The sequence below is a fragment of the Macrobrachium rosenbergii genome, chromosome 14 (assembly GCF_040412425.1).
Source record: "Macrobrachium rosenbergii isolate ZJJX-2024 chromosome 14, ASM4041242v1, whole genome shotgun sequence".
In the NCBI taxonomy this organism is placed as follows: Eukaryota; Metazoa; Arthropoda; class Malacostraca; order Decapoda; family Palaemonidae; genus Macrobrachium; species Macrobrachium rosenbergii.
Genome location: NC_089754.1, coordinates 34,588,052 through 34,596,954, shown reverse-complemented (window position 1 = coordinate 34,596,954; position 8,903 = coordinate 34,588,052).

Here is an 8,903-nt window from a genome sequence, read left to right as displayed (position 1 = left end):
AACGATGCTTTGGTATGAATAGTATAACATATCAACACTTACTAGTATCCTCTTTTGATGTGAGATTGACAAAGACTATAACAGAGCCTCATGGTTGAAATGAATTCAGAACAGTTGTGAAGGAGGCCTGGTATTTGCATAGTTTCTTCATCTAGATAACGTATTATGGTCTGGAACACCAATATGCCATTGATTCCTAAGTTTTAAACTCTGAGCAGGCTTGAAAAATGTGAAGCCTGAATCCACATATGCAGAAAATTTTTTCAGTAAAACATATCTTGAGTTAATTGTCCAGTTTTCAAGCAGCAACAAATATCTAGTACATATTTGAAACTAACCCTTTGAAGAAATTCCTCCAGAATATTCAACATTTTCATTTTATATAATTATTAAATTTAAAGTCGTTGCAACATACTGAATAAGGTCTATCATGACCGTGAACAATGTTAAGTCAGTTGTGTAGTTTAACAATTTATATTAATAATAATAATAATTAAGATTTTAGTTGCTTTATGTATTGAGTTGCTTAAGTAGCAAGCAAGGTTATACATTGTTAAGCCATAGATTTATGGTGGTTGTAAGTTTTGAGCCAGGTTTAAAATTGGTACTAGGATTAACCCCTCCCTTCCAATGGTACAGTGTGGAACTATTTCCACCCAGTGGATGAGAGTTGACAATTTAGTTTTATGTATTTGTTCTAAATATTCCATTGCAATATAACACCTAAACCTGATATATGAAAGGTTTGTTGTAAATATTCTATTTTAGTATAACATATCTAAATCTGAACATGTAAGTAAATGCAATTTTTCTTCAGAATTTATCCAAATAGAAACTTGAATCATAGGCATAGGTACCAGGTTGTAGTGTACAGACAAATGTAGTTCAAATGATTTTGGCTTTTTGACTTCAATACAAAAAGATGTTAAAATACTACAGTGCACATTCAGTCTTTGTTATCAGCGGGATAAAATACTTAAAGGCTGAGATTGATGCCAGGTCATTTATTCATTTCCGAATATCTCAAAAATAAATAATTGTATATAGTAATAGTTGCTTCGTCAGGACTCACTGTTTTTTGTAGTATACTTCTTATAAACTTTAAGGCATTGTTTACCTTACAAATAGCTTGATAAATTTGTTAAACATCTTGAAATTATTATGTCACCAAAGATAAGAAGATAGTATTTTATTCAAGAGCTTTGTTGTTCTTATGTTTTTAAATAGTTTATTAAAAATTTTATACTATATATATATCTATATGTATATCCATTACTGACAGCATTTAAAATTATGTACATTCATGACTGATGGCAGAGAAAATGGTATGATTATATACTTTTAATGCTTCAGTGTAAGCTGCAAGTTTTTAGAATAATAGGCTACCATAATTAAAAATTTCAGTATTGCAAATTTTTACCTATATATATTATATATATATATATATATATATATATATATATATATATATATATATATATATATATATATATATATATATATATATATATATATATATATATATATATATATATATATATATATATATATATATATATATATATGTATATATATATATATATATATATATATATATATATATATATATATATATATATATATATATATATATATATATATATATATATATATATATATATATATATATATATATATATATATATATATATATATATATATATATATGAAGTAGGGAGTTAGTTTAAATATTACAGTGTGTAGGATTTTGCTACTTTTGGCATTAATAAAATTATGGTGACAAGTCTGTCAGAGCTAGATTAGGTATGGCCAAATCATATATTATTTCTTTACAGTATTAGAATACTTAGAATTATAAGAACATTTACCCAAATAAATGACTGATTGAGGAATTGAATCCTAAGAAGACTTAAAGCAGTTCAAACCAGCCGTAGGAATGTTTTAGAAAAAAACCCCATACTTGAATGTAGCATTGAATAATCCCCAAATGGCCCATACTCATTTGACCAATTTCATTGAAGTGGAAGTTTTTTACAGAAATAGAGGAGACCCATAGGTAGGCTAAATGATTAGGGTTTTTTGCTTACTATGTATGCTACGAGAGCTTTAGTTTATAAATCTGAAGTGTTACTTAAAAGATACACCAGTTACCCAAAGGTTATAAGAGAAAAGTTGGCGGGAAGTTGAACAGTGTTGTATTTGTAATTTTTTACTTCGTAATCTCAGGGCAAAATGATCTACGGACAAGAGTAGTGTACAAGTATGTTATTAGGTATCGCATCAGTTAAGAAGGCCTTGTTCAGATATTGAAACTTACTTTTTCTTTATATAAATACTGATTTTGTCCATTTTTAGCAAAGGAGTTTTGAGCATGAATATTAAACGAAAAACTAAAGTGATGTGTGATTAGAAAGTATATTGCAGTAAATTACCAATAATTTTGTAACATATATTACAGTAGTTTACAAATAATGAAGATGTTGTTGACTAAAATATATTAAAAATTTTACAAGATGTTTTTTTAAAATCATAAAAGAGAGAATTGCTGCCAGTGTTTTTTGTAAAATGTTTAAGGCTAAATGAAGTTGCTTAGGCATATGATAAATGAAACTAAAAGAATGTTGAAAGTGGGGGTTCTTAAATGTAGGTTTGTAATAATATGATAACTATAGTTTATGTAGTGTAATTGAAATCATGAACAGAAATTAACCTAGGTCTCAAGGAACCTTACTAAGTCAAGTAGGGTAATGCTTCGTCTTTTACTGGTCTCAATGGTGGGAACATAACATTGACAGTAAAAACACACACAAAGAGGTATATGTGTATTCAATATCAACAGTAATTGTAATACCTCACAGGATGCCAAGAAGTTAAGGATTCAAGGCATTGTATGAATACTTAAATGTATTTGGTAGGTTACAATGAATTAAAATTATGTATATGGACACCAACAGACTGTGATATATTTTTCATGTATTAAAAGATGTAATTATATATTTTATTTTACAAAGTAACATTTGGGAATATTGTAAATTGCTTCATAATTTTTTACTATATTCAAACCATTTTACTATGAGACCTGGGTAATTGGGAAGGGGATTAATTGTCAGATTTTTATGCCCTTTTTTATTTCTTGTCATTTTCCTTAGTTAGCTCTCGGATTTCAATAACTTGACTAGAATGATGCCAGTGCAGAATTTCAAATGCATAGCAAAGTGAAAACATTTGGAGAAATGAGATTGTGAGTGGATGGACATTGTTTAAAATGATACATTTTATTTGGTAGTTCAGTCTCTTACCTTAGTTGCACCTCTGAGGATATTTACAGTATGTCAGCAAGTGGATTTAATCTATTCTTAAATGACCTCGAGCTTAGAAAGATCACCTCACATTTCTTTGTGTCAACCAAATGATGTGTAAAAGTCTTGGATTACTAGTTTAAAGAAAACTCCATCGTGTAACTATTGCATTAGGAGAGGGAAATCAATGTAAAAGGTGTTAATTAAGTTCCACAGATAATGGAAGAAAGTAGAACTAAACAGGCAGTCTCATTTTGTGTAATCTAAAAGGGATGTAAAAGCTTTGTACATCTGCAGTTACCTTACTCAAAAGAGATAAATACTAGGTGTGTGAGGAAATGCTGGAAAAGGTATCAACTCTAGAAGCCCAGGAGACCGTAAGCTTCAAAAGCACATAGTCCTAGAGGACATACAAGCTAAAGAGATGGCTCTAATGTTTGGCTTTTTCTTTCCTTCCCCTATTTCCCTCTCTACTGCTCTAGGCTCCCTAGGAGTTACTACATGTTTTATACTCCTAAGAGATACTGTAAGAAATTCTAAGGCTTTCTTTCTTTTTGCAGGGGTCCCTTCAGTCTTACTTTTCAGCCATTCCATTGCTTTCTTTCCACCTAGCAGTCCCCCTTTTTTTTTTTACTTTTTATTAAAAAATAGAGCAACAGTAACACTCATACACAAGACAAAGCTTCAAGACTGCCCTTCTAATCATGCCAGATTCTGAGCTTGCCTTTGAAAAGCTAAAGAAGTGAGCAACAATAAAACCAACCTATGCATTCTTTCCTATTTAACATTCCCAGGCTTCAAGGATTAAATTTGCAGTCTTTCAGTTCTGTGTCACCCCACAAGTCACATGATAAAATGTTTGACAATAAAATGAAGAAACAAAGTACTATAATCATTCATAGTAACTTGATGTTTGCATCATTACTACATCCAAGATGGTCTACTTTGAACTAAATTTCTTGAGAGAAGTAGCAAGGTTTCCCAACTGTCTTATGCTTCTTTACATTTCTTGTCACATAGCTTATTTTTGTCACAAACAATACTTTGTAACTTAATTGTACAATCTAGACTTCTAAACAGAACTGTACAGAAATATTTCATTCTCACTATGCTGTATTATTAAAATGTTAAGATCTTTGTGTACTTTTTAGGTGATAAATCTTGTATATTGGTAGTAATTTAAGAAATACTCACACCGTTTTGCAAAGATGCTGAAGGCTGTGAAATATATATAGAGTTTGCAAATAGCATACTACTGTTATGATCCATGTCAGTCCATACTTGTCAGGTTAATAGCAAACATTTTGAAAAGAAATTACAGTACAACAGTGAAATTGTAAGAAAAAACCTTTACAATAGTTTTTGGGAGAAATTACAGTACAATATTATAAATGTTTTACTGGTATCTTACAGGAGACAGTTTCATTTGCAAATGCTTTGTATCATGCAAATATTATCTGGCTGATTTTATAATCAGTTACATCTCAGGTCCTTTGTAACTTACAAAAGCTTACAAGTTATTTGATACACCAAGAAGTGATTTGTCTACAGTATTTTTTTCATAAAATCATTGGACTCGTGTAGGAGTACCTGATATATATATATACCCTGTATATATATAAAATATATACTGTATTGCGGTATATCCATTGTGGCCGAAGTAGGTGTGTAATTACTGTTCAAATTTTTTTTTTTTTCACAGAAAATTAAATATACTGTAAATCACAATCAGTGATTAGTCGGACATGTTTCCTAACACTTACTATAAAACCTAAACAGTTTGGACTAAATCTCAGTACTTACAGGCCTATGAAGGATACTCAACTAATGTAAAGTTTATATATTACAGGGTTCAGTAACAGTAAAATAGACTGCTTTGTTTGTCACAAATATGAACCATTCATAGTTAAATTATAAAATAACATTATTCCTTTACTATATCATGTGGTATGTCAAGTTTCAGAAGCTCAATTAATAAATTAAGTGTTACTGCTGATGATTATTATTTAGCATTGTTTCATTTTAAAGTTTCAAGGCTGCCAGCCATTGGTAATTTTGATTTTTGCTTCTGAGCTTAAACTGTTAGCTTGTAGTATCCCAAAATTAATTTGTTTTGTGAAAAGCAGGTTTTATATAAACAGAGAATTCTGTTTTTGATAGGCTTTTTCTCTTCATAATGAGACATTTACATAGTTTTAGAACTGACAAGCTGCGTTAATTGTATAAATACAGACATTTTCCAGGGCCCTTTTTGCCCATAGATAGTATATGCATGCTCTATGATTTTTGCAAACTGGAGTAGGATTAGCCTTGTTAGGAAAAAATAGTTACAACACGTTAGATATCTGTTGGTTTTGATTTCCTTTTTGAATTCCAACTGTGATTTAATTAAGTGTTGTGAAAGATTGCTTTAATGCATCAAGATGAACTGCATAAAATATTAGAAAGATGCTTGGAAGTTCCTGATGATCCTGTGTTCTGAAATTAATTCAGATATTTTGTTTATTAGCAGAGTAACTTTATACGGTATCAGATTTATTTTATGTGCAGGGAGATATCTTGTTGATCAAAAAAGATTTTCTCATTATTTCTCATGTTTTTGCGTGCTGTTTGGTTTTGATTTTCAGGTTTTTTTTGCTTTGATAACAATGATGTGTACACTTTATATAAGATGTTGCGTTGTACCAGCCTTTTAAAACACTTGAGTCAATATTATTCAAGTATATATGGTGATTTGCTAAACCTGGTTTTATTTGGTTTTATTAAGCTTTCATATCTAAAAACCTACTGAATGCTTTTATTGTGATTTTGTAGAATCTATAGACATGGATATTAGACTTTTTTGAAATGTAATTTTGTAATGCAAATAATGTATTTTGTAAAAATTTGATTTTTTTGATAGGTTTAATGTGAAATTTGTTTAATATAATTATTTAATAACGTTGACTGTTTTTACCCAAAATCTGGTTTGAAGTCCCATGGCATAGTCCAGGGTTGCTCTTGGAAAACTGCAAATAGTGACATTTCGTTTCTTTTAAATTCGGTGATACATGATGGTATTACATGAATTTTACTTGTACAGTATATCCATAATATAAAAAATCAAATCAATATAAGAAAGGATTAAGATTGCTAGTCATGATCGTAGGGACATCACATAGTGTCCTGAAGTATTGATCAAGGTACTTTCATGATATGTTTTTTCATAGGGGCTAGTGCCAAAAGAGGCTTTAGCCTTTAGCTAGTTGATGACGTGTGGCTTACTTGTAGACTATCATTGTTAAACACAAGAAAAATATGCTGATATGCACTGCTCTGTTTTACTATATAGAGATTGGTAGTATTATTTTAGTATTCAAAATGTACACACATTCATAAGGAGCATAATATAAAGGCTATTAACTCTTTTAGCTCGATGGTGTGGCATATCTATGCTATAAGTAGCCAAGCAGGTTTCTGAAAAATATTGTTTGAAATAAACAGGCAAACAGAACTAAGAGAGGTATTGCAGAAGATGGTAGAATACAGATAAAAAGAAAAGCGTTCAAAGGCTTCCAAAAGTTATTTCTCCAGGAAATTAAATATAGAATCAACAGCAAACGGGAATGAAAATAACTAACAAAAAACAACAGCCTCATGAGGTTCATGCCAGCTCTATATCAATATCACACGTTACCTCATCTATGAAATTTGAAACTCGCGAGAAAATAGAGCTATCCCCATTGGCTAAAGTGTTTGAAACTCGAAACTCATGACAAAAGCAAGAAAATAGATCCATCTCCATTGGCTAAAGCGTTTGAAACTCAAAACTCCAGAAAATACATCTATCCCCATTGGCTAAAGTGTTTGAAACTCGAAACTCGCCAGAAAATAGATCTATCCCCATTGGCTAAAGCATTTGAAACTCGAAACTCACTAAAAAATACATCTATCTCCATTGGCTAAAGCGTTTGAAACTCGAAACTCACGACAAAAGAGCGAAAAATAGACCTATCCTCATTGGTTAGAACGTTTGAAACTCGAAATTCTCCAGAAAATACATCTATCCCCATAGGCTAAAGCATTTGAAACTCGAAACTCGCCAGAAAACACATTTGTCCCCATTGACTAAAGCATTTGAAACTTGAAACTCACCAAAAAAATAATCTATCCCCATTGGCCAAAGCATTTGAAACTCGAAACTCACGACAAAAGTTAAAATAGACCTTATCCAGACCACTGAGCTGATTAACAGCTCTCCTGAAACTGGCCCGATGGAAAACTTATTTTACATGGCTAAGAACTAATTGGTTACTTAGCAACGTGACCTAAAGCTTTTGTGAAACTCGAACCACATTATAGCGAAAAAAAACTGAATTTCTATCACCAGAAATAAATTTCTCTAATATTTTCCCCCATTGGCTTAAAGCGTTTGAAACCAGAAACTCAGTTCAATAGCGAGAAAACACATCTATCCCCATTGGCTAAAGCATGTGAAACTATTAACTCACGACAAAAGCGAGAAAATATATCTATCCCCATTACCTAAAGCGTTTGAAACTCGAAATTTACGACAAAGCGAGAAAATACATCTATCGCCATTACCTAAAAACGTTTGAAACTCGAAATTCACGACAAAAGAGAGAAAACACATCCATTAGCTAAAGCGTTTGAAACTACTCACGACAAAAGCGAGAAAATACAGCTATCCCAATAGGCTAAGGCGTTTGAAACTAGAAACTCACGACTGAGTCGACAGACGAGAAAAAATACATCTATCCCCATTTGCTAGAGCGTTTGAAACACAAAACTCGCGTTACAAGCGAGAACAATTCACCCAACCCTGTTAGCTAGAGCGTTTGAATCTACGAAAATTGCGACTTCGGAAACCTCCAAACAGCAACGCATAAAGCCGAGGAACCCCCTCACCTTATGCTGATCCTTAGGCGGGAAATATCTGTCCTCTCATTGGTCGTTATCCATGGTGACGTCATCAATACTATGCCCGCCCACTACTGTTTGTATGTCGCATGATTGTTGCCATGAGACACCAAGCCACAAGTCTTTTAATCCTGTTTTATAATAATGTGACGTTTTAAATAATTTGTGTCTATTACCAGAAAACTCTAGGGCATATTCCTAAGCCTATAAGATGAGTATAGAATGATGATATATACTTTATCAATCGTAATTATGAAATTCTTTGTACTGAACAGTTACCAGTAATTATTTTTATTCTTAGCTATGCAGACGTCGTCTTGAACTGTAGCCATGCTGTAAACAAGCATTCCTTGGAAATTATTATTGTATTTGATTACTTCCATTTTTATACACACTTTTTTCTATTTTAAAATATAGAGCATTAAGTTTTAAATCATTACAATATAAAATTAGATTTTTATAACTAAAATTCAGTTACTATTCTTATAGATGTTTAAACACTTTTCTCAAGTTGGTTCATTCATAAAACAAATTGCTCTCTCAGAGAATCCACCTAGTTTTATATAATGTTTTATTTTTGTTTTATTGCTTTATTTTGGGTCAAATATTTTATTCATATGATTCAGTATTTTGAAAATTAAGTATAATTTAATTATATAATTCCTAAACAAGAACATCATTAGA